Consider the following 26,890-nt stretch of genomic DNA (forward strand, 5'->3'; position numbering starts at 1 on the left):
GCAGCCAGCCTCTTACCCTACGATGGAGTTTAATAGAAACCCCAAACGGGTGAGTAGAGAAAATAAAAAGGAGATAAAATCCAAATGAATCAAGTTGGTTACTTGTTAACAACAAGGGACTGGGCAGTGACGGCAGGGAGGAGTGCTAACAACAGTGTTGCTTGGGTGGCTTCAATTAGAGGCCATGCTGACAGAACAGTGCTGACACACAGTAGGTCCTCAGATGGGCACCGCATAGATCCCAAGTGAGGGAATTTGCTGTGAGACCTTGGAGTCACAGATCCCCAAACCATATGCAAACCTTCAGTAAGAAGTGGATTCAGCTGAAGGGGGGGGTTCTTCCTCTGGCTCCCACTCCTCACTGCTCTTCAGAATGGACTCCTACTGTCCCTGTGGGGTCCCTGGGTGACATTAAAGCTCACATCAGTGGCCTGATACAAGGCTACATGGCAGGTGGATGAAGCATCCCATGACCGATCAACAGTGCACCTGCAGTCTGGTCCACTCCTCTGTCAGCCTTCACCCACCTGAATGTCACAAATGTCACACATCTGCCTATTTTCTTTGTCTGTTAGGAGAAAGCCAGTCTGACACTGTGGTCTATCACTGCCAAGTATTCATTAGGAAATAAAAACACAAAAAAAGACATTACTGGTTCTTCCCATCAGGAAACCGTACTCGCAGCTACGGGCCTGCTTGAAAGGCACAACTTCTGGTCTGTCATCTGAGGCAACGGTCTCCTCCTATTTCCCATGAAACCATTATGTAGCTTTTTGTTTCCTGTCCTATGTCCCTCAGCCAAAGCTGCATTCTTCTAAGATCTTTGAAGGTCTGCATGGCACCTACAATCGCAAACCTCTGGCTACTCTTTCTATTCAAGCACCAGCTTGAAAAATGTAAAAGCTCACCCCTGTCAGAGGTTGGCTGTGTGTGTAATTTTGTTTATGACAATGTGTAGGCTGAAATCCCCTGAGAGGGAAGAAGAGACTGGGAGGTGTGGGCTGGAGAGGGGAAGGTGTGCTGAGCTGGGACGGTCCACAAAGGTGAGCAGCCGAGCGATGGCGACCCTGCTGGCTGGGGTGCTTGGAGGAATGTAACCACGGTCCCCGCAGCCAAGAACATGCCCTCCGAGGTCACGGGGGACTGGCGCCCCACCAAGAGCCCTTCCTGTAGTTTATGTATAGGGAACGTGGGCCTTCCCTCAGAGCTGCCAGGTCCTGGGCTGTTGAGGCAGCACCTCTGAACCATAGCAAGGAGGAGACGATGGTCGGAGCGTCCATGGTCTGAGAGAGCCATAAGCCACATCAAGAGCCCCTCCATCTAAGCCTTATTAAGGGGTGGAAAGTGTGGTCTGGTGAAGGGGGCGCAGCTGTGGGACACAGGGTGTGGGCCCCAGGCCCCTGTGCTCTGCCCGCCTGGGACCTGACTGCTCTAAATGGTGGTGGAACGAGGGATCTGTAAGCCCCTCCCAGCTGATAATTCTAGGATGCTGGTACTTTTCTCTAAATGGAATGGGATGGATGTTCTTGTGGGCTTTCTTCCAGTCCCATAATTCCTATGGTACCACTAAAAGAAAATCATCAAAGACACAGTGACTGGAGAAATTAATGATTTAAATGCAGTTATCTCCTTACCCCTTATTTCAATTTTCCTGTTGCCCTTATGCCCATAGATCAAGGATGATAACAAGTAAGCAGGTATATTTGCAATAACAAACCTGCCAAAAAACTCCCAAGGTTCTTGTGTGAACTTTAACACGACTCAAGAACCTGCAGCTGGCATGTCCTTTCAAGGCCAAGTCCCTGCGGTCCCAAAACTCAGTGCTCCTGAAGTGAGCTGGACACAGACACCTCTCAGGGACTGCTCTGCAGGCTCCCGGGCCATCCTCTTGCCCTCGCTTGGTTAAATATTTATTTAGCCACGTGAAGTGTGATGATGAATCGCTGCTGCTCCTCTTTACAAACAAGACTGACCTCTGGGTTTTCTTTTCCTTGTTAATAGTTAGTTTGTACCTGTTTCATGTAATTGTTTCAAGAGCTTTGGGTCCTCAGAAGAAGCTTGTTGGGCACTGCTCAGCAATCAATTCATTCTCTTAACAATAGCTCCATCCCTAGAGACGATTTCTTCGTGTCGCAAAAGGTGCTCGGGTTGGAAATGGCCTCTGTCTCTCTCCATCCATCAGCCTTGTTTATACCCTTTATCTCTGCCTCCTGGTGGCACTTACAGGCTCTCCCTTCCCGTTGGCCCTTCGACTTTAATTTCACTATCTGGGTGTAGGAGCCGGTATCTGGTATAGCCAGTTCTCTGCCTCCTGTCCTGGATCAATTGCTGGGGACAGTGTTCACAGTGCCTCCTTTAAGGCACAGTATGGAGAAGAGCAGTGTGCAGGGCGGGGGCTCAGGGCAGAGCCTGAGTGACCCTGGCCTAGGGGACTTGAGACTCTTGGGGACTTGAGACTCTTGACGGAGGTCAAAGAGGGAAGGAGAGCAATTTCACTCTCCTCCACACAGCCCTGAGGAGAAGGAAGCCTTGCCTTCATTTTGATGTGGGGACTAAGTAAATGTTTCTTTTAAAGGCCCAACTCTCTTGCCTGGCTGTTCACCTTTGTGGTGTGTGTGTGTGTGTGTGTGTGTGTGTGTGTGTGTGTTTAAGTGAAAGCCTTTTTCTCCCAGTCTCAGTATCTTTTCTTCTACTTCCTGGCCAGGGACTGCCAAGGAAGGGCCCTCCACTGCCAAGGAAAGAGAGAAACCACAGCTCTTAAAGGGGGGGAAGAGGGAAGTCACAGCCAGCCACTTGGAAGAGGGTGCAACATCACCCAAAAGGTTGGGGAGAAGGTAACAGCTTAATTTCACTTGCTGTGGATATTGCATTTTTCTCTGATTTGATTCTAGGCAAACTGTGCTGAACATGAGGAACGAAGGGGTCTGCAGGCAGGTCTGCAAGAGTGCCCTCAAGTCCAACCAGCAGATGGCTGTCCCGTGCAGGTGCATGCTCCTAGCAGCCCAAGAACAATCCGAGATTCAAGCCCCAAGCATTCACTGAGGTCAGCTATTGTGCCCGGCTGGTGCTGGGCCAGCTGTGTATATGACCAGATCTCTGTTTTCAAGACAAAGACAAATGAAACAAACAAACGAAAAAACAGTATAAAGCCATCTATCACTCAGCAACAAAATGTGTGGTTTTTGCAGTTTTGTTTTGACTGCTACTCACAAAATTGTCCTCAATCGATAAAATGCTTGCTTGTGATACCAATATGTCATCAAAATTAATAGCACACCATGACCAAGCTCCATTTATTGTCACTCAACAAGTACTTATTATGCGCTTACTCTAATCATGTTTTGCATTTGTGAAGAACTTTAGAGTTTGCAAAACACTTTCACAAACACCCACTTTTTTTTATTCTTATTGGGCAGGCAGGTTTGCAGGAGATGGACAGCCAGGCTCTGGAAGGTGAGATGGTTTTCCCAAGGTCACTGGGTTAAGTCTGTAGCTTCCTCTTATCACCCACATGCCCTAGCACCAACCCCATCTCTCCCTTTAGGCTCAGCCATATGCAAAGGATATAAGCTCATGTTGATGGGATTAGCCCATGGCAAGGGTGCCATTTGTGACTTTATGCATCCTACCCACCCCTGCCTTACACTCAGTGATGGATAAAAAGGCTCTTCTTCAAGTACTAAGAAATAGGAATCTTAGAAATCCTTTTCTAAATTTCATATAGATCTGCACACACACACTCCACTGCCCTTAGACTCAGCCTTAACCCTTTTGTGTAGAGAAGACCAAACTTCTGATCTGTGATCTTCGGGAATGTCTCCAGAGGCCCAGGATAAACTTTTCAAACTCACCTTCATTTCTGACTGAGGGTTAGGTTGTTTGCACAATTTTCCCATCCCCCTCAGCCCTCCAACTCTGATTAAAGCAGTGGTTCTCAACCTTCTGACCCTTTAAATAGTTCCTCATGTTGTGACCCAACCATAAAATTATTATCGTTGCTACTTCATAACTATAATGTTGCTACTGTTATAAATCATTATGTAAATACCTGATATGCAGGATGGTCTTAGGCGACCCCTGTGAAAGGGTCCTTTGATCGCCAAAGGGGTCGCGACCCACAGGTTGAGAACCACTAGATTAAAGTGATGATTGACTGCAGTAGGGGTCAGAGGAGAAAGAGACCGAAGGAGGGAGGTGTTCCATTACCATTTTGAGAGAGAGAGAGGGGGAGAGAGAGAGAGAAAGAGAGAGAGAAACAGACAGACAGAGGGAGCATTTGATGATCATATTCTCTGTTGTACTGACTGTACCCTAAGCAGTGATCGCAAGCTGCGGCTCGAGAGCCACATGTGGCTCTTTGGCCCCTCGAGTGTGGCTCTTCCACAAAATACCACATGCGGGCGCACATGTACAGTGCGATTGAAACTTCGTGGCCCATGCGCAGAAGTTGGTATTTTGTGGAAGAGACACACTCAAGGGGCCAAAGAGCCGCATGTGGCTCGTGAGCCGCAGTTTGCCGACCACCACCCTAAGGGAATGGGCTGCAAAGACTCAGCAAGTACTAAAATCAGAGAGTCTAACATCAACACCACTCTACTTGAGTGTCTTCAGATGCCAAGTTACGAAGAGAGCTTCGGGTACCAGATGCACCAGCAAAGTCCTCCCTAGCACAACACACAGGCCCAAGAGACAGACACGTGTCTGCTCAAAAGCCCGCAGGAACAGTCTCACCTTCCACTGAAGAGGGACGATAATGGCAAATAAACGCTCCAAGCTGAGCTGCATGTTGGGTGGGACAGCTTACTATGTGGGCGGTCCTAGTGCAAAAAATGCCCTCACCGTCGGAACTGGATGGCCTTTAAGCACCCCGACTGGACAAGAACAAGTTCCACGCTGGCTGGTGCCCACAGCATGGATGCTGGTGTGTGCACCCCAGGGACAGCAAAATGCCATCAGCCTGAACCTACCTCCCCTGTTGGCTTGTTCGAAATGAAAAGCAGCCCCTGTGACTTCATTCATTCATCCCTTCAACAGCTATTTCCTGGGCAACCTGAGCTGAGCACTGAGGATACCATAGTGAATAGGACATTTGCATTGGGAAGTCTTTTTCTTCAGGAAGGGAGACTTTCTTCTTATACTGACTGTCAGAAGATCAAACAGGAAACCAGGGAGGTCCTGGTTCTTTAGGGGAGAACAGGCCTGAAGAAAAGAGATGGACAGATAGGTGTCTGCTGATATTCTCCTGGTCCTTGGAGCATAAGGGGAGGGTCGAACACCTTTGATGTTCGTCCCATCAATCAATCTGTCCAGCACAATGAGCATTTTCCTTCATTTGTGCTGTGCATGTTATTCCAAGTACAAACATGCATGTTCATTGTAGAAAATTTAGAAAACATAGGAAAATAATAAACTTGGGGGGGGGGTAATAATTTGGGGAATATATAACAGGTACATATTATATATAATACATTATATACATAACACATGTGTTATATATAATAAATTATACACACACCACACACACACACGTCCCAATTCCTGAATTAACCTTTTTGTCGTTTTAGTGTTTTCCCTTCTAATGGGTCTGACTCCATCTTTTGCCAGAATTAAAAAACATTTTTAAAAATTCATCCACATATACTCAAGGTACCCTATGATCACAGTCCAAATCTTTTCACCCACCTGTCCTTCCTCACCATGATTTACAATTTCCCAAGCTACCGCCTCTTTCAGACACACATGACTTAAGAGGAGACTTAATTTTAATGCTGGAATAGCTTAAGGTAAGAGAGCTGGCTATAAAATACAGTGTGATTCATCCAGGAGCCAAATGCATTTACGTATTATTTTGTCTGCCTTGTTGGCAGTTTTCAATGTCCTAACAGACCCTTTCATTAGAGTGCCTAGGCCAGGGTCAAGCACAGAAGTATTTCACACACCATGTACTTGTGTACAAGTGCATACATGCACCCTCAGGCCACACTCTACCCCTCCTTCCACGACACTGAACAAGGAGGGAATAAGTGTGTGGTGTCCGGGACCTGCTCCGTGAAAGGTTCTGTCCTCACTAGAGATGGGGACCCACCCTCTTGCAGCACCCCACTGCCTTTCCAGGAGGCACGGAGGTCCAGCAGCAACAGGCAAGAGCAGGACAGCGGCTCTGTAATGAAGATCCTCACTGCTGTTTCTGGAGGGAGAAGGCCTGGCTCACCCAAGCAAAGTAAGACAGAAAGAAGTACTGGAGAGTGGCCTGTCACACCCACCCAGCCCAACAGCCCGACAGGTGAGTTAGCAAATGCTACATTGTAAGGAATTGCAAGCTATTTTCTGCAAAGTGGGCAAAGACTCTGGGATTAACGACGATGCAGTGTGATAGATGTTGCTAAAGAAGGCCATAAATTACCAGCCATAAACCTGGCAAAGCTTCTCCAATTGTGTGAGGCAGTCTGGGGCGCTGGCAGGTTCCCAGCCCAGGCGGGGGTAGAGGCTGGGGCGGGGGCTGATGCAGAAGCTGGCAATGCATCCCCTGGCCACGGGGTACAGATGGTGAGCCTGGCGGCCCTCCAGCGATGGAGGCTGTGGAGGCAGCAGAGATGCTGGGCCAGCTCTGCCTTCTCTGAATGGCAGCCCTTAATCAGAGAGGCTGTAAAAAGCCCAGACGGGCTGCAGCAAAATCCATGGAAGACCCAGCCTTCCTCCCCTTCCCTGGCTATGGGATGGTGGCCAAGGGGGCCCGTCCCTGGATGTGAGTTGAGGGATCTGACCCTAGTTATGTTTCATCTCAGGCCTTGAAGAGGAACGTGAGGGGTGATGGAGTAGACAGAGGATCTCGAATTATTTCTGCTCCCAACTTCCTGTGCCTGGGCTCCCAAACCTGGTCAAGTGTATCTAAAACAGTGACAATGACAAGGACACTTGAGCCAGGACTGTGGCCTTGAATGCTGGCCAATCTGGAGCCGGCCCCAGTCCTGCTCTCACACTCCCCACTCAGGCCTCATCCTCTTCTCCTACTTCATTTTGACGTGGAGAAAGGGACAGGCAATCACTGCAGAGAGAAGACGGAGAAGAGAGGAGAGGAAAAAAGGACCAGGGGAAGAGAAGATGGGAGTCTGAACCACACACAGGAGAGAGACAGACAGGCTGCCCAAAGGAAGGCCACATCCCATCTCCCAAGGTCTTCTCCTCCGTCCCCCCACCAAGTACTGCATCGAACATGATGCTGATGAACAACTAGTGGGAGATACGAGCAATAAAATATGGAGCTACTGTCTGTCTTCCTCCCTCCCAGTGTTAGCTGTTATTTACACACACGCTAATCTTCAGACACCATACGTGTCTGCTTACCAAATCATAAAGAACAGTTCCAACAGATAATGGTGCCCCTCCTTTCCTGCCTCTCTGGTGGTGCAGAGGGGATGTGCCTAAGCCACACTGCCCTTGTGTGTAAGGGCTACCAAGCCGTGAAGGCGCAGCTGCCTCCCTCCAAGGGCTTATGGTCACTATGTGCCAGCCACTAGGGATTCGGAGGTGGACAAGACAGACATGGCACCTGCCTAATGAAGTTTAGTAACTGAGCTATTAGTGGTCTTCACCGAGTATGTCTAGCTCTCTGCCTGCTGGACACATGGTAGGGCTGCACCTTCTGGCCCCCTTATGTTTGGCGGGTTGCAATTGGAGATGATCTGTGTCACTTCCAGGAGAGAGTTTTGTCTCATTGCCAATGTGAGTCCTCCGTGCAATGTTCATGTCCACAATGGACATGCAGCATGAACAAGAAGTAAACTTTGTTTTAAGCCACTGAGATCTGGGAGTCATTTGTTGCTTTAGCATAACCTAGCCTATCCTGACTGATACATTCTTATCAGGAAACAACACATTTATTGAGCATCTACTATGGACTTAAGAAGATGATTGACTTCTTCATGTGCATAACTTAGCTCCCCAAGCAGGTTGTGAGCTGGCTGAGGGCAGACTGTGACCAGGTGCATCCATCCACAGTGCCGAACACAGGGCCTGGCACACCATAGATTCCATAGCAGAAGCCAACTACCACCGTAAGCACATAGATTCTCAATAAACGCATTGGTTGCTGGTAGACATCAGTGGGGACAGGCTAGCTTACATATAGGACAGAGGTTAAGGACAACCCAACTGAAAGGAAAGAGCGAGCCGCAGCTTGGGTGGAGAAGGCAGACTCTTGGAGGTTTTGGACTTGAGTTGGGCCTGGAAGGACAGATTGAGTTTAGCAAGGTGGACAGAGGAGTATGGAGCATTCTGGGTGGGAGAGGGCCTGTGCCAGGATGCAGGAGGGCTGTGTGGGATGTGATTAGGGGGCAGTCAGTGTAAACAGATGCTTAGCTATGGCGACAGCGCTGCAAAGATGAACCACTTGAGAGATCGCAGGTGCTGGTGGAGAAGCGGGTTGGTGGGGGCTTCGGGGACGGAGGAAGGATGGGGCAAGGCTCTGACCCTGCCCGTGCTGCCCTGGGCTGTTGCTGGACACATCCTCATTTGGGGAGTCGTGTCCCCAACCAGCAGCTGTTTTTTCCCTTCATTTCCTGCAGAAGGTAATAACCTGTCACCGGAGCAAATAAAGTCTGATTTACATGAAATTTAATGCTGAGCATTTTCCTTTTCCCCAGCACTGCAGTGGCAGGATGGCCTCGCCAGCACAGCACAGCCTGCCGTGTGCAGCAGTGGGACTGTGCTGGATGGAAGTTGAAGAGGAAATTTCTCTCCGGTGACAGGGTCTATCGCCCCAGGCAGGGAATCCCAGTCACCTGGGCAACACCCCACCTTTCTTCCCAAAAGAGACGCAGCGTCAGAGGGAGAGAGATTGAGGGAGAAGGGGCAGTCCAGTTAGAAATGTGCTCCATTTTCCCAGGCTCCAGTCCCTGGGCCGCAGCCCCATGGTGACAGTGGCTGGAGTCCCATAAAGCAGTGTCAGCATCATCATTACACACGCCATCGCCATCGGCATTACACCCCCATGATTATAAGCACTCGGTCAGCGCCAGCCATGTTCGTGCCAGACATAGTGGCTGCGGAAACGTGGCGCCGCCCCCACGAATTTGTCGTTAGTACCTGAACTCACAGAAAAGCATCACTTGTTTCCACCTCCTTCACCACCCCATCTCGTCTCCCAGGCTTGCAGATGCTCCATGAACTGTCCTGCCTTCGCCAATAGTCTTTCCACGTAGAATGTCTGCACGAATCCTGTTTTCCCAGGCCCAGCTTAGATGCCACCTTTCCATGCAGCCTCTCTCATCCTCCATACTGATGTCTCCCTGTCCTCAGTGCTCCCAATTCATAGTAATTCCCTTTATTTTAGGGCGCATCGCTGCTGTCCTTGAACGTAGTCATTGAGGCACATATGCTTGTTCACCACCGGACTCTGTATGGTCCTTAAGGACAAGTAGAAAATCCCTAATCATCAGGCAAAAAAGACCACCCCTTCTTTCCTGAGCAAACCCCCTGGGGGTCTCAGTTCATTTCTCTAGAGCAGACCTATAAGGCCAAGGACCTGTGTTGTTCTAATTGCACAGGGATGAGAAATTTATGCAGGTTACATAGATAATGTATGGGAGGTGAACTTGAATTCAATTCTGAAGGCAAGAGGGACCCAGGGAAGAATGTGAGGCAACTGCCTTCGGGGGTTCAAGGACCTCCCCTACCGCTGGCCTGGGGGTTCTGTCTCATTGCTGCCTTTCTCTGACTTAGGGATTCCTGTTTTGTGAGTTCACAGGTCTGAGAGTCTAGTCTCTTTTTTTGTTCTTGACCAAGAGGCTTGAGGAGTCACCTGTCTCCATCTATCCCATGGCAGTTCCGTTTCAGGACGCTCCCTGTCGCCTACCTCACAGGGATCATTCAGTTACCCTCTGATTTGTCCGAGGCTGTAGTGGAATCCTGGGTAGCTGTCCTTTGGTTTTCATTGGACACCAGGCATCCCCCACCATCCCACACAAGCCTGAGCTGACATGGGTGCTCAGGGGATAGAGTCGGCTCATAGCCGGGATGAGGGGCTGGGGATGCGGCTGGGGCCCCCAGGCTGGTTCTGCCCATCTCCGCGACACTGTCTGGCGCATCACTGTGTGGGGAATCCGTGGCACAGCTCCGTCCTCGCAGTGGCCTTTTCTGCACTGCACTCCGACTACCAGCCACAGCAGAGCGGCACTGAGGAAGATGCACTGGCCTGCCGGCTACTCAGAGCTGTTAGAAATGAGGCCCGCACCTCTGCAGGGGGAGATTATCCACGCCGCTGCTCATGCAGATCACTAAGAGCCAGTTGTCAATACTGCACACATTAACTCTGTGACCTTGAACGAGTGACTCCACCTCCCTGAACCCAGGCTTCCTCCTCTAATGTAGGGGAAATCGCCTTGAAAAGTTGTAGGAAGCAGGAAATGAAGACCTAGCTCTGGGTGTGACACGTGCTGGCTATGTGTTAGCTCTAGTTATTAGCGGCAGAGGAAGAGGACCTCGTGGGTGCGCGGTCCTGGGTGCCTGGCTAGGCAAGTCCTGTCCCCTAGGGCAGTTTAATTGGGCTCACTTGTCAAGGGCAGGATGTGGGGGCGGAGTGGAGCTGGCAGGTGGCCGTGGAACCTGGAGAGGATTGAAGAGAGAGCTGAGACAGAGAGGGAGGCCGAGGGCATTTGCTAGATAGATACCTGGATAATAGTGAGAGGGGGAGGCGTTGGAGAAGGTAAGCAAGATTGATAAAAGAGATTAAACAGGAGGGGAGCCTCCACACGGCAGGGGAATATAAATAGACCAGAATATCAACATGAGAGATGCTGTGGATGCAAAGAGGCCATAAAACAGAATAGACAGAAAAGATAAACAATGCAAATGGCCCAATGGATAGAATATGAAAGTGACACGGGCAGGAAGAAGGTGTTACCTAGATAGATGCCCCCACTGAGCAGAGGGGAGAAAGAGCTGACACAGCCCTGTGGGTGTCTCCTGGAGAGTGCAGAGGGTAGAGCCTGGCCGGAGACCCTGGCCGCAGCCCCGCCGGGGTTGGCTGCCTCCTGCCCGGGGCTCAGGCCCCTCATGGCATGGGTGATGTGGCTTAATGAGGAGATCCCTGGAGCTAAACCAGATTTAAAACAAACGGAAATGCTGTTGGGATTTTGTCACCTTTTCTGCACTTGCCATTGAGAGGAATTTAAATGACAGCCAGCACGGCAATTAGCGTGTCCTCCCGAGGCTGCTGAGAGAAGAAGGACTTCTGAGCGCTCTGATGCCTGAGCCAGGTGGCAGGGCTGTGCCTACCCCGGAGAGCGGGGTCTTTCTGGGCAGAAGCCCTTTCCCCTCCTGCCAGGACCCTCTGCTGTCATCAAAGGTCCTGGCTCAGCTCACTCCCTGCCAGGCGCTCTCTGCTTTATCACAGTGGGACCCTGAGAGTAAGGAAGCACCCCCCACACACACCTCAGAGCTTTACCCACTTAACTCTCTCAATCAAGCAGAAACAACAGACCAAGTGACTCAGAACACCTCATCGCTTCCCATCCCAAGTCCTGCTTATCCAGAGTTGAAGGATGAGGAGAGCTTCCCTCCCTCCCTCCCTCCTTCCCTCCCTCCCTCCCTCCCTCCCTCCTTCCTTCTTTCCTTCCTTAAGATTATTAAGCATATAGCCAGCATTACATAACACAAGGCATCATTTAGGGGTACAGGAGAGCTATAGGCTGTAGGAATGATGAGGATTCAAAGGCAGGAAGGAAAACTCACTGTGTGTAGCTAGTGAGCTTTGGGGGACTTGGAAAGGGCAGGTGAGAAAGGCCTCCCAGGCGGAGGGGAGGCCGAGCAGAAAACAGGGTGCGTCTGGGCAACGACAGGTAGACCAAGGCAGCGACGGGGAGAGAAATGGAAAGTGGCGTGGGGAGAGTCGGGAAAGGTGGTGGGGGTTAGGAGGTGTCAAGGTCAGAACTGTGCACTTTATCCAGCATCAGGGATAACCCATGGCGGGCTCTGAGGGAGCAGAAGCACAGTCAGAGTTCAGGTGGTGATGCGTAAAGTGACAGGTAGGACAGGGGGCAGGGGTCCACCTGGAATACAGAGGTGAGGGTCAGGGGAAGCACTACGCACGCCTCCTTCTTGACAACAGCACCCCAAGCCATCTTCTTTCCAGGGCCCTTTCTCCTGGGGTCGCCCAAGGTGTATCACTGTCCCCCTGCAGGCCTTGCCTCTTATTTTTCTGTGCCTTTCACTTCCCCTTCTCCTTCCATGGGACAGCTTTCATTGAGGAGGAAAGTGGTCCCCATGGCAACTCAGACACCAGAGATCCCATAAAAGATGCTGAAGCCCCAACAGCCTAAGGAAAGGAAAGCTTGAGAGAGGACCCCACCATCAAGCTCCTCAGCTGGAGAGTGGACCTTAAGAACCCCTCCCACCTGGCCCCTAGACGTTGATTCAGGGGAGCAGCTTCTGGGGGAGAAAAAGCAGGAAGGCAGCTCTGGAAGCTGATCATAGACAACTTGATGCTCTCATATGAGGTGCGGCCCATTATTTTGACAATTCTGTCGTTCTGTGTCAGTTCAGTGTTTTGTTCTGCACAACCCAACCTCTCCCCAAAGAGAGTGGGGGCAGGAGAAGCAGGCCTACCTTTTCTGTCTGCCCTGCAGCCCCTGGCACAGTGCCGCACACAGGGCACAGCTCAGAAATACCATCTGAATGAATGAATGCAGCCTGACACTACACCTTGGGTATCTATTTGCATATGGAATGTAATTAAGTTTCCAGAGATCCAAGGGAGGGCTGTCATTCAAAGTAATGCCTCCGCTGATTCTCCCACAGCTCAGAATATCCTTTGAACTTCTCTTAGCATTATCTTTAAGGCTAGTTAATGAGCCACACAAGAATAGCAGCCTTATTACATTATAATCACTCAGTGCACATGGAATAAGCCCTCCCACCTTCTGTAACTTTTAGCAAAGGGAAGTTTGTGGGACTCTATTTCTCCCTTTCAAAGAAGCCCTTTCATGGCTTATTTTCTTGGTTATACCTTCAGGATTGCGCATGATGTTTATTTTCACCGGATCCGATCTTATCTGCATAAAGGGAGGAGGGGAGTGGTGCGTGCATGTGGGCATGTGTGTGTGCATTTGGGGTCAAAACAAGGAGATTTTGCCTGTGTCTGCCCCCCACCATTTTATGGCATGTGGGTCTATTTGCCCCAGTTGCTTTTTAAATCCTCACTGCCGTTTTTTCCCTGCCCCTTTCCATGGAGTGGTGGGGAGCTCCTGGATATTCTTACAGAAGGAGCCGTGTGTCTCAGGCTCTGCTTTGAAAACAAAGATGAAGCAAAAAGGTGCACAGTTTTGATTGACGGTAAGATCCCCCAGGTTTGCACTCAGAACCCTGCCAGTCCGACCATCAGGCCTGAAAGCTCAGTGGCGTATGTGTGAGCTGACAGCTGCTTTTGAAAAATCCAAGAAATGACTGCATGGTGTTGTGCAGACCCAGCTTCACAGAGCCTGCTACTACCTCAGTGGTGGGGACTAGAACTCAACCCTCATCCTTGCCATCTGTCCATGTCTGCCCAGTGCCTCGCCCAGAGCAGGGCCCTTCTGATGGTGTGCTGTGACTGCATCAAGACCAGCCTCCAGCCCAGTCTGCATGGCTCAGTGGTTGAGCATCAACCTATGGACCAAGAGGTCACAGTTCAACTCCTGGTCAGGGCACATGCCCAGGTTACAGGCTCGATCCCCAGTGTGGGACGGGGGCATGCAGGAGGCAGCTTGTCAGTGATTCTCTCCCAACATTGATGTTTCTATCTCTCTCTCCCTCTCCCTTCCTTTCTGAAATCAATAAAAATATTTTTTTTAAAAAAGACCAGCCTCCACTGTACTGGCCATGTTCTCAATGGGGGTCCACCTGAGTGGAGAGCAGATCCTTCCTTAGCAAGCGGGCCAAAGTCTCTTGGCAAAGAAACAGAGGTTCTAGCTCATCAAAAACTCCATCTTCAGTAGCCATGAGCAGATGGATTGGGGCTTCTTGGAGTCAAGCATTTGCACTTGTCCATCTCTAACTCCAAGCTGGATAATTACAGTCGAGAAACAAGCCGTAGGCTGGGAAGAGTAAGGAACCCTCTTGGCAGCATTGGGTGATGGAAAGCGTGGGAGTTGTGCTCTCCACGGAGCTCAGCTGTGCAAGGGCTCCTTGCTGTGGCTCCACTCCAGTGAAGCTTGGGAAGCTTTGGGGCGATTTTTCTTTCTAGGGTTCCATTTCCAAAATGACAGAGATTGGACAAGATGATCAGGTCTATAGAGCTAGTGGCAGGCATATATGACATGTCCTTTGCTAATAAAGGAAGAAGAGGCTAGTAACTGAATGACAACTCACTATATTCTGTCACGTTCTAGCCATGGACAATCTTGTGCTAATCCATTTATATCCAGATTTTGGAGACTGACAGCACATCTTGGAATGTGGGGATAGTATCTCTGGCCCTGAATGAGCACAAAAACAATCAACTCCCACAGGCCAGAATCTAGGACTCATTAAAATGATGCAAATAGACCCACATGCTATACAAGGCGGGGGGGGGGGGGGGGGCAAAACAGACAAACTCTCCTTGTTTTGACCCCCAAACCAAGTAAACACACAAAATCTAGGTGGTGCCAGGAAATGATCCTCTTCTTGGCTGCAAAATCTCAGCACTGAATCAAAAGTAGGGCAGTGTTCTAAAATATCACCGCATGAATTTTCCTTTCTAGGTAATTCCTTTTTACCTTACAATTCCTTTACCTTTAAAACCAGACCATCGGGCTAAAGCTAATTGTCCCAGGACACCCAGGAACCACTGGAAAACCAAGACTTGAATTCTTGGCCAGGAATTCTTGAAAGCCAAGCTTGCTATTGTAAGAGATGGGCTCTTTGCATTGTTGTTTTAATGTCAAAAACCTAGCTTTGACTGTCAAGAGAAAAGACTGGGAGGACCAGCATGAAATTTATACTACAAGCCAGGGAAGGAGTGAAACATCAAGCTATAAAGTTTCCCCATCATACAGAGAACAGATAAGAAATTGGGGGAGTGGGGTGCGAAGAGGGTGGTGGAGGAGCTGAGGACGGTGGGAAAGGGAATACACAAAAGTTGCAGTGCAAGTGTGGACCATGCTCCACGTTGCACCTTGAGGTTGAAACTCTGGGAAAGGGGGTGGTGAAGAACCCCACATACTGGGCAGAGGGGCCTTTACCATGCTTCCTGCCTAGACCACAGACACCGAGGCCCACACCCTGATGGGAGTGATTGTGCGGATGGAAGGGTAGGTGTGGGCAATGAGAGGTCCCGAGGAAAAAGCTCCTCCCACTACCACCCCCACTGGGGCACAGCAGCCTCCCAAAGGACATGGAGGTGATCCTCAGGACCTCAGTAGAACCCAGAAGGTGGCTGCATCCGAGAGCCAGGAGGCCTGGCAGAGAAGCCAGGAGCAGGAGAGTCCAGACAAGGGCTGAGCCAGCGGTGCAGCCTGCGAATGTCAGGGTGCCTGTGAGAGCTGGATGTAGGGCATCAGCTGGCTGGGAACATGCTGGGCTGACCCCAGAGCAATGACACATGTGCCACAAGAGTAACATGATGCAGAGCGGAGAAGAGAGACTGGGCTAGAAATGCCTCTCCTGATGACAACACCACGCACAACTCCTCCTGCCGCACTCAGGAGCCTAGAGCACCCCGAGAGGGGTGAGAGGTGCTGGATGGGGTAGCAGATCCAAGGGTCCTCGTGGGTCAGGATGCAGGGAGACGGCATAGTCTGGTCAGTGGAGCCATGGTGGGCCAATGGTCAACTAAGGAGGTGCAGTAGAGATGGAGGCTAAAACTCAATGATCAGGAGGACCCTGTCAGGTGGGAACAAGATCCCCTCTCCTCATCTACCCCTTCCTCTCGTGCCTGCAGCATTTCAGGGGCTGGCACAGTGAGTACCAGCCCCTGTTCAGGATCCCAAAAAGGCAAGGGACATCTCCAATTGAGAAAGTTCATGCAAAAATCAATGAACTGACTCATCAAATTCAGACAAATACGTGCAGGAGTGAAATACAGGACCGATCAGTGTCATGAGGGATGTCACCTCAACCTACAACATGGACACGCCAAAGCACCAGCACACAGAGGCGGAGCAGTGCGGGGTCTAGTCTGGGTCTGAAAGGCACGGGGTTCCTCCAAATGCCAGCTATGTGGCCTGAGGAAGGTCTTGTCCCCCTGAGGCTCCAATATCTCATCTGTAAAACAAGAGGCTAATACAAACCTTAAAGAGTGGGCTTCAGTTGTGTCCCCCCAAAAGATACGGTGAAGTCCTAAGCCCTAGTACCTTAGAATGTGATTTAATTTTAGAAATAAGGTATTTACAGAGATAATTAGGGTCGGCCCTAATCCAATATGACTGGTGGCCTTGTAAAAGGGGAAATGTGTGCATAGAGACAGCCACACAGAGGACAGACAGTGTGAAGAGACATAGGCCATGATGGGGCTGCAGGCTGCACGGGAGGCCAAGGGCTGCCAGGAATTGCTGACAAATACCAGATGCTAAAAGAGGCAAGGAAGGGTTCTCCCTTAGAGCTGTCAGAGAGAGACTGGTCCTGCTGACACCCTGATTTTGAACTTCGGGCTTCTAGTACTGTGAGACGATAAATTTCCATTGTTTTTAGCCATCCAGTTTCAGAGACTTTGTTATGACAGCCCTAGGAAACTAATGCAGATAGCTGCAAAGACTGAATGTATCATGTCTACCACATAGCAGATTCTGAAAAGCTGAAAGTTACAACAATAAATACCTGCTGTCTGATGCTCAAATTCCTTTATGACTCTGGACATGGGGGCCCAGAATCTTCTGGCTCCCAGACAACCTTAGTTGTGTATCAGCATTTTCACTCTTATAACTATTAGAACAATAATACTAAAAAGACATTCTCAACATTCTTCCTAGCCTACAGCCTCATTTATGTTTAAGACCAGGGTAATTTATTTTAGGCTTTGGGGCTTGTGCTAATTAGGACAGCTGAATTTATATTAACTGCAAATGAACTTTCCTACATCTCCCACCAAAAACCTATCAGCACATAGCCCCCACTGTGGATGCTCTGGGGTTTTCCCCTCAATTGCACCAAAACGCTCAGGACCAGTGAGTCTGCCCAGTGTCCCTGTACCAGCCACCTTCAGCTATCCCCTGCTGAGTAAGGATGACAAGACGGAACATACGCATGAGTATTTATGATGTGCAGGCATGTTCTGTAACCCATTCAATCCTCTGAACAAAAATTAGTGAAGTTGGTGCAGTTATCCACATTTCACATTAAAAACAAAAACAGAGGCATGGGAACTGGGGGAGGGTTAAATAATTTGCCTGAGGTCATGTAACTGATGCTATAGAACCAGGATTTGAATTCAACTACTGAGACTTAAGTACTAAGCCATGAAACTGTCTTTTGCTGCAAAAGTGGTTCTTGAAGTGGTCTGGAAACCAAATTCAAATGTTTTAGAAACAATACTGAGTGTCTACCATGAGCCAAGAGTATTGCAAAAACATGAATGCATTAATTCTCTTGATAGCCTAAAAACAAAACTATTACTATTCCCATTGTATGGATGAGAAAGTTGAGGCACAGAGAAGTTAAATATCTTTTTTTTTTTAATATATTTTATTGACCTTCCACAGAGATGAAGGGAGAGGGACAGAGAGCTAGAAACATCAATGAGAGAGAAACATCGACCAGCTGCCTCCTGCACATCTCCCACTGGGGGTGTGCCCGCAACCAACGTACATGCCCCTGACCGGAATCGAACCCGGGAACCCTCAGTCCGCAGGCCGACGCTCCATCCACTGAGCCAAACCGGCCTCGGCAGAAGTTAAATATCTTAAGTGAGGTCCTACAGATCATGTCTGAGAGCTGGAATCCACACTTCTTTCTAATTCCAAAGACCATGCCATTTCCACCAGGTCAGTCTTGCTCAAAAGACCAGGAGACTGTAAATGTCATGTATTACAGGCTCAGACCTAGACAGAAACTGTTTGCAGAACAACCTGGTAAGTGGTGCTTCTCAAGTTTCTCCAGTTGCTGAAAACCTGGTCCCAACCAGGACCAGCCTGCCTTCCTGCCTTCCTTCCTACCACCCTCCCCTTCTCCCTTCCTTCTTATTATTCATGAAGTAGTCTGGAATGATGTGTCCTATCATTTTCTTGGTAGTTCTATTCTCAGTTTCACTTGGGTTTCTTCTGTCTCCTTCTCTTGTCTGGGCCACTACCTTTATTCTTAGCTTTTTATTCCTTCATGGGTAGTACCTTCAGCCTATAAGTAGGCCCCACAAATGTCCCTGCTTAGTGAGACTAAGGCAGGGGTGGGCAAACTTTTTGACTCGAGGGCCACAATGGGTTCTTAAACTGGACCGGAGGACCGGAACAAAAGCATGGATGGAGTGTTTGTGTGAACTAATATAAATTCAAAGTAAACATCATTACATAAAAGGGTATGGTCTTTTTGTTTGTTTGTTTGTTTGTTTTTTAGTTCTATTCATTTCAAACGGGCTGGATCTGGCCTGCGGGCCGTAGTTTGCCCACGGCTGGGCTAAGGTTAAAAAAGTGGCTGACCTCTTTGAGTATGTTCCAGAGGCTTTGGGGAGAAGAGCCACAGAGCCGTTGGTTGCTGGTCACATCACTCGCCTGAGATAGTCTTTAAAGGATAAGACAAACCTTGCAGCTAAGACAGTGCAAATTCGTTCCGTAGTCACTCCTGGCAAGGAGACCATAGCTCTGGGGGTCAGCAGCTGCCAGGGCACAGCAGCTCCTTCTTTATGTACCAAATTTGCCTTAAATAATGGAACACCAGCCATACCACATCAGTATCCTACAGCTCCGTGGGAAGTGATTTCATATACAGCTCTTTATTTTCTCAAACATTTTATTCTGACATTTATTTTACAACCAAATATAAAAGACTTATTTCTCTACAAAGCTTACATTACGTCGACATGATTTTTTCTTCAAGAAAACAAACCCATAAACAAATCATTGAATGAAAAAAGAAAATGTTCTGTGTCTTTGTCGAGCTTGGCACATTGCCACAAAACTCCAGCTCCCAAGATTTGCTGGCCTGGGGCATGTCTAGCCCATGGCAGGTCCTGATTCTTAATAAATAACTGTTAAATTAATTCAATTAAGGAAAGCAAAGTGGTATGATAAACAGAAGGTAGGCTTTGAGCTCAAATAGATCTGGAATCCCAGTTTTGCCCCTTGTCTAGCTGAGTGACCTTGAGTGCATTGCTGAATGTGATTGAGGTTCTCCTTTATAAAACTGGGGCAAAAAAAATACCTGACTCACAATGAAGAGTAAATGAAATAATGTGTCTACATGTCTAGCTCAGTGCTTACATATAAAAGATACTCAAACTGCTCTCTCCTTTTTGCCAATGCACCTACCCACCAGGCTGGGTAGTACACTCCAATGGATCATTGCCTAATCAGAGCAAGAATCGAGGACTTTGTACCTCATGTCAAGAGCAGTGGTTCTTGATTCTGGCCTCACAAGAGAATTGCTTGGACTTTTCTTTTTATGTCAGAACCTAAACCGCATCCCCAGAATTTCTGATTTAACTGTTCAGAATGAAGCTTGGAAAACAATATTTTTTTTTCAGTAGCTTCCCAGGTTATTCTAACATGGAAAGGGTTGAAAAGCACTAGACAAGAAATAGAGAACGGTTGTGCTCTGCTGTGTTCTGCTCAGCCTTACAGGCTGTTGCATTTCATTCTGCTGCATTTCCCATGAGAGGAAAAATAAACAGTGAGGACCACTTGCATGGGAAAGGAAGTTAAAGCTGTGCATAAAGGGAAGACCTCAAGGGTGGGAGTGGTGATTTGCTTGACCAGTTGATGATGGTCAGGGGCCAATGGTCACACTCTTCAATCATTTGAAGGGGGACTGAGCTTTCCTTGCATGGTCTGAAGAGATCAAGCTCTACTATTCATAGGTTCAAGTCAGATAAAACCAAAGGCAGAAAATTCAGTCACTAGAAGAATTTAAGAAAACACTGCACAATCACTTTATCAGAATAGAAAGAAGGGGATTCAAGCATTGGATAAGCAGTTGAACTAGTATTTAATGGCTTCTATCAACACACTATGGTAATAACAGTGTAATTAATTTTGAGTGATTTCTTGGGGCAAAGATGTTTACTAGTATAAAGTAAAAGGATGAGAAAAATCAAGCCATCATTCTGTGTTTCTACACCTTGGGCTTAAATGAACATATCCTCAGACACAGGTGAAGCAAACTTGGCACCCCTAAAAGCTGCAGCCAAAGGATTGCATTGCACAGAGGGAGGGGTTGTTGAAATTATATAGACCAGTGTTTTATGTCATTCTTGTCCAAGGACTGCAATTCTTTCACCCCCTTCAAAAAAACAAAAACAAAACAACAAATCCCACATGGGAATCTGGTGAAGGACGGCAGTGGGGCTGCTCTGGATTAAGTGGTGTGGGGATCTCCACCTCCTTCATGTTCCCACCAGTGGCCCCCGAGGAACCTGCTCATAGCCTTGGGGCTCCATAATACAAGGTTTGAAAACTGTATTTTGTAGATGAACCCTCTCTTGTTACATATGAATAAACTGGAGCTCAGAATGGTTAGGCAACTTGGTCAGGATCACACAGCTAGTGAAGAGCTGGGCCCAGACCCAAGCTCTTTACTTCAGGGTTCAGTGCCTCTCCCACTAGCCCACGCTGATGCCTTTAATTGGAGACAAGACATGGCTATATCGCCACTTGCTGGGCATTTATCTATAACAACAATGATACATAGAAGATCCAAGAACTCACTTCAACTAAAAATGTCAACCTTTCCCTCAGGTGCCCATTCTGTGTTACTGGTAGTGGAGACAGATTTGCTCTAAGAGCTAGTTTTTTACTCCATGTCCCCAGTGACCAAGGTCTTTTGTTTGCATGGCTACCAGCTAAAGTTGGAAGGGGAAAGAGGACACTTAGTCTTTGCATCCAAAGCCAACAACTGGTCCATAAAGAGGGGATCTTAACTCTTGGCCCCATCACAAGGTGCTCCAATTAATTGAGCAAAGCACATTTAACTGACATGAGTTTGGGTGTTATGTTTCTTTTCTCTAAACCTGGGAAAGGATTTAGAGACTTGTACCAAAAGGCAGGTCACTTAATGGAAAAGGAGTTCATAAGGACACATGGATAATTTTAAAAGTAAATACCAAAACTTTGGAAAATCAGAGGTCCCAATGGCAAAGTTTCTCCAGCCATTCATTCACATACGCAATCACTGACTCACTCATTCGCCTCCCACTGGTCCCGGTCCTGTCCAGGCATCGGCAAAGGCAGGAGGAGACAAAATATAAGTAAGACATATCTGTGTTCTCAAGGAGATCTCAGGCTAGTGAGTATGCCAGATAGATAAACAAGTAGCTGAAATATAATTATTTCTGGAATAGAAATAAGTGCAAGTGACAGTGTTGGTACAAGGAAAAAGGGATTCACTTGGTTGAGGTGGGTAGTGGGCATGGCAGAGGGGAAGGGCATTCCAGGCCAAGGACAGCGTGTGCTCAGGCACAGGGAAGGTGTACAATGGTAAGATCAGCCCTTCCTTCCGGTTGGTGGGAGAGCAAAGGGAAAGCATAGGAGAGAATGGTGGAAGGTAAGCTTGCTCAGGTAGGCAGAAGCCAGGGGCTACAACCACTGATTGAATACCTTGCATATGTTTGGTGCTCTGAGTGTCCCCACAAAGCATTAGTTATAATCTATGCTCTGAGAAACTTACTCTAATTACAGCAGACGGAGCATGTCATGTGGAAAAAGAAACAATCATACCAGGTAACGAACAAGGGATGCAGGTGACAGATGGCAAAAGGACAGTGGTTCTGAGGAAGGTGCTGTCAGTCACTCTGGCCTGGGGAGGGGAGATAGCAGAGAGGGTAGCTCTTTAGTTTCACACTAATGGACTGGCAAAGTCCCAAGATGTCCCATCCTCCCGGCCACCTCCTCTGGGAGTGATGCATGTCTCCATCTCCAGGGCTGGACTGCCTCTGTTCGCTCTTCTTTGTCAGTGCAGTCTAGGAGCGGCAGGAGGAAGAGCCCTCCGCAGCCCTAACTTGGAAAGCAGCCAGGGCTCTGTGTCCCTGAAACATAATCCCAGCTGACTCTCCGTGCTGGGTGAGCACAGCCAAAGGTATAAATAACAGCAGCAATGAACCCCTCCCAGGACTGCTGTGGGATTAATAAACCCTCGAGACCCTGGCACTCCAAGCCCTGCAGAAACTAGTGCTTCAATTGCTATTATGAGCAGGCTCCCGGCCATGGCTCCTTCAGAACATGCTGTTAGATCATCTCTCCACCACTACTGCTGGGAGCCATCAATCACCGCTGCCTGTCTCCTAACCACGGCGGGGAAGGGAAGGGGAGGGGCTCTGAAAGGACCATGTGGGGGAGGGCACGCTGGGGGCAAGAAAAGGTCCCAGCTGGCTGACCTTCTCTTCCAGAATAATGTGAGGATGGAACATGGGCTCTGAGTCATCCCACCTGGGTTTAAACTTGGATTCCCATCTACTGGGTGGCCAAGAATAGGGCTATTGATAAACACCCCATTCTCTAACTAGGCGCAAGGTAGAATTTTCCTGCTCTGCCCCTGTGGAGTCAGGTGTAGCATGTGACTTGCTTTGGCCATGAGTAGGAGAGGAAGTGATATGGAAGTGGGGGCTTTAAAAACTTGTGCAAAATCCACCACATTCTCTTCCCCCTCCCATGGCAACTGAGGAAGCACGTGTCAATTTTGATGTAGGCTGGAAGTCCAAGTGACCAGGATAAGCAAAGACCCTGCTGAACTTCCGTCCACATGGATGAGAAGTGAACTTCAAGTGGAACAGGGTGGAACTCTGGTCCCCACAAAAGTGCCTTCCCCTGGGCTCGGACAAAGCTCTACACACCAGATAAGGCCCACCCTAAGAGATGCTTTGAGCCCCCACCTTTGTCCCCAGTGTTCCCTTGGGTAGGATTATCCACCAGGCTCAGTGCACCTCCCGGGCTCAAGGCAGCCACCAGCTCCCTTCCCAGTTCCTATTGACAGATAACTAAGGAGCTCACATACCGCAGGGTGTCTGGGGCAGTGCCCGCATGTGTCCATTGTTGGCGTGATTATTAAAGTCGCCCCACTGGACAACACTCCATATAGATAACTGCACCCCTGGGGGAACCTGACTGAGAGATGCCTGGCTCCCTCACATAACCTGCTGGGGCTGAGTGAACTGGTCTTTGGCCCACTCTCTCCCCATCACTCATCTGGGCTGATCACTTTCTCCCGTACATTACTGTTTCTTTTGCTATTAACCATTAATCAACAAAGAGCATCACATGTATGACAGATGAGGCAACTCTTAGTTTCAGGCGGGGCAGTGATTTTAAACGTCCTTCCCCTCCCTCCTGCCTGCTCCTCATTAATAGTTAAACAACCACTTCTTCAAGGAGTGTTTCTTCTTCCAGGAGTTTCTGGCTGCTGTTTACTGGGCATCTACCAATGTATGTTGCTGGAAGGTGTGCCATGTTGTCCTTGCCCATGGTGGAAAGGAGGCGTTTAGCCACTGTGCCTCTCCAACTGGGGTTCCCCTTGGATACTATATGTTCAGTCTCTTCTAAAGAGTGTTGAGAGGGGCAGCATTTATCTATATAGTTAGGTAGTGATCAGATCCGAAGGTGGCTGGTCCAGGGACCGCATCTTGAATGGGCAGTATTTGCAGAGAGAGCATCCTTTTTGGACTCTGTGACTCTGTGGGAGAGTTAGGTGGAGAGTGCTGACGGAGGTTATGGGGAGTGCTCAAGTCAGTCCCCCACCCTCCAATCCAACCCTTCACACTGCTCACACTGTCCTTGTAAACCAAGGCTCATGTTGAGGTAGTTAGTGAAGAAATAGAAAGTCAAAGACAGTACAGAGATGCCAGTCTGACCCAACCCAAGCCAACAGTTTGTGCCTCCCAACACAGTAAGAAAATAAATACCATTTAAATGTCAGTCCCTCTGGGATCTACCAAATGGCATTATAGGCAAATAATTGTCTGCAAACAGAGTCATATGACAGAAACTCAGTACCCTGTCAGCCCAAGTTTCAGAAGTTGCAAGTTTCAGGAACTAGCAACGTTATATCGTCTCTCAATTCCCTCATCACCATGAAATCAATACAATTACATTTCAAAAGGGGCTGCCCGGCACAGATCCTGTCCATGGCAAGCCTGGGGTCCCCCTGGGTCTCTGTCCTTGTTGCTTTGTATAGAGGAGGTGTGTGTGGACGTCTTCGGCATGGCAATCAGGGCCAGGATCATTTGTTTTCTCTGAGACAGAGCAATGTTCCCTTAATTCTCCCGGTATGGCGCCAAGCGTCTTCCCAAACAGACCAAGTACAGGCAGAATAGTCCACAGTTATCACTCCAGAACCCGGGACGGCCACAGTGCTGAATTCTTTTTATTAGGCTTACTTTCCTAGTAACTACTCTATCCCTAAAGCCACATGGTCGATCTTGGGAGAGTCCAGAATAACAAATTAAGGGCCAGGGGCTGTTTTCTCAGGTATCTTCCTGTTCCTTAGGAATTCCTGCTTCTTGATGTGAATATTTTTTATCTTTCCAGAGTTCCCTGAGTCCCATGACACACTTTCTAAGGGAACAGGGGAAAGCTGAGGGTACCAAATACAGCAATATAATGTACTAGAGTCTTCCTGGTGGGCAGGGCAAATGTTCATCCTGGGGCCTGCAGAACTTACACCTCTCTGACTTTTTTTCTTTTCTTCCATCCATCTGAATTTATGTTATCAGTCAATACAGAGAAAAGCAAAGGCTGCCTGGACAATTCAGAATGCTCTCCCTTCATCTTTGCTTTGGCTCTTGCTGTTTGTTCCTCCTGAATGCCCCCTGCCTTTCCCCTTTTTTCTTGGCCACCAGAAATCCACCCAATATTCAATCTTTCCCTTATTACTACTGGTCTAATTTACACTCCCCTTTCTACCTGCTAAAGAATTTCTTTGCATCTCTTGTTCTTGTAGTTAGTCATACACTATCTTGTCTTGTGATCTGTTTCAGGCATATAACATGATTCTCCCAAGTGAGATACAAGCTCTCTCAGGATAGCAATTATCAACAACAGATTTTGGATTGTCTTGGCCTTGGTAGGGAATGTCCTGTGTAGAAGAAGATACCAAGAGAAGACACAGACTTGGAAATTGAAGCAAAAAGGGCAGAGATTTTTTTTCATTAACTGCTTAAAACAATTAAGGATGAACAGTGCTTAGCAGTTGCCTAGGCTCACGCATTCACTTGATAATTAGAGGTGATAGCAAATATAGAAGCCTTGTGCATGTCCACGCATCTACCTGAACCAAAGCCCAAAGGAAGCCTCACTTCAGACCTTGCTACTGGCTCAGCAGCAGCTTAGCAGTTTGGAAGCAGAAGGCTGGAGAAGCTGAACTTCTCGGGCTCCTTGGAGAAGCTGACTGGGAGGGTAAAACTGGCAACTTGTTCACTAACTCAGGGGGCTTGGCAACCACCTCCCTTTCTCCAATGCTCAGGAGTGCTGGCTTTCAAAAGCCTGTTCCACTTTCTTGTTTTAAGTCTGTAGTGAACCCACAATATTATCTGATTGAATTGGACTGAGGTGAGTTAAACAATGGAGACAGTGTTTGTTACAAAAGAGGGAAGTGGACCTGATTCGCAGGCTAGGATCTAGTTAAAAAATGAACCAACAATAATAAAGGATAGGGTTTATAGTGCCAGTATCCTAGTATTTTATATATATATATATATATATATATACTAGAAGCCCGGTGCACAAAATTCATGCATGGGGGAAGGGGAGTGTGTCCCTCAGCCCAGCCTGTACCCTCTACAATCTGGGACCCCTCGAGGGATGTCTGTCTGCCAGTTTAGGCGCGATCCTGGTGGGATCGGGCCTAAACGGGCAGTCGGACATCCCTCTCACAATCCAGGACTGCTGGCTCCCAACCACTCACCTGCCTGCCTGCCTGATTGCCCCTAACCACTTCTGCCTGCCAGCCTGATCACCCCCTAGCCACTCCCCTGCCAGCCTGATCGACGCCTAACTGCTCCCCTGCCAGCCCGATTGCCCCTACTGCTCTCCCCTGCCAGCCTGGTCGCCCCCAACTGCCCTTTCCTGCAGGCCTGGTCCCCCCAACTGCCCTCCCCTGCAGGCCTGCTCCCCCCCAACTGCCCTCCCCTGCAGGCCTGCTCCCCCCCAACTGCCCTCCCCTGCAGGCCCAGTCCCCCCCAACTGCCCTCCCCTAATAGGCCTGGTCACCCCCAACTGCCCTTCCCAGCAGGCCTGGGTCCCCCCCAATTGTCCTCCCCTGCAGGCCTGGGTCCCCCTCAACTGTCCTCCCCTGCAGGCCTGATTGCCGCCAACTGCCCTCCCTTGCAGGCCTGATCGCCCACAACTGACCTCAGCTGCAGGCCATCTTGTGGTGGCCATCTTTGCCCACATGGGGGCAGCCATCTTGTGTGTTTGAGTGATGGTCAACTTGCATATTACCTCTTTGAGAGAGAGAGAGAGAGAGAGAGAGAGAGATTCTCTCATTTATTACTCACAACATCCTAGGAGGTAGGTCTCTTATTATACCAACTTCATAAATAAGGAGGCTGAGGTACAGGGAGAGATATTAAGCAAGTTGATAGAAGAAGGGGAACACCAAGATGGAGAAAAAGAAACTGGCAGGATTCTATGATTCTTCTGTTATTGTAAGATACTTGGGTCTTAGAGAGAAAGATTCATTTTTCCCCTCCACTACAGTTTCATTGGAAAGTTTACATTAGTTTAAATCCAAGGTTGAAAACAATGGGATTTAATGTGTGGTTTGGCTACACAGTGTTAAAAAGATAATTTGTGAATAAAGTTTA

General features: G+C 48.7%; 1 protein-coding gene across 3 annotated transcripts in view; it reads right to left on the reverse strand.

Annotated features, from left to right (window-relative positions):
* Nucleotides 1-26,890, reverse strand: part of TNR (tenascin R) — a 323,190-nt gene that overhangs the window by 179,043 nt on the left and 117,257 nt on the right. Inside the window, exon 1 of one of the 3 annotated variants that reach the window (XM_070396417.1) lies at nt 21,763-21,817. The exons of the other annotated variants lie outside the window; for them this stretch is intronic. The gene's annotated coding sequence lies outside the window, so the exon portion shown is untranslated. Of the gene's footprint in view, nt 1-21,762; nt 21,818-26,890 lie in introns of those variants that run through there. 3 annotated transcript variants of the gene reach the window in all.

This window comes from Myotis yumanensis, unplaced genomic scaffold (genome assembly GCF_028538775.1).
Source record: "Myotis yumanensis isolate MYYU_CA2020_CCGP unplaced genomic scaffold, mMyoYum1.0.hap1 SCAF_17, whole genome shotgun sequence".
Lineage (NCBI taxonomy): Eukaryota > Metazoa > Chordata > Mammalia > Chiroptera > Vespertilionidae > Myotis > Myotis yumanensis.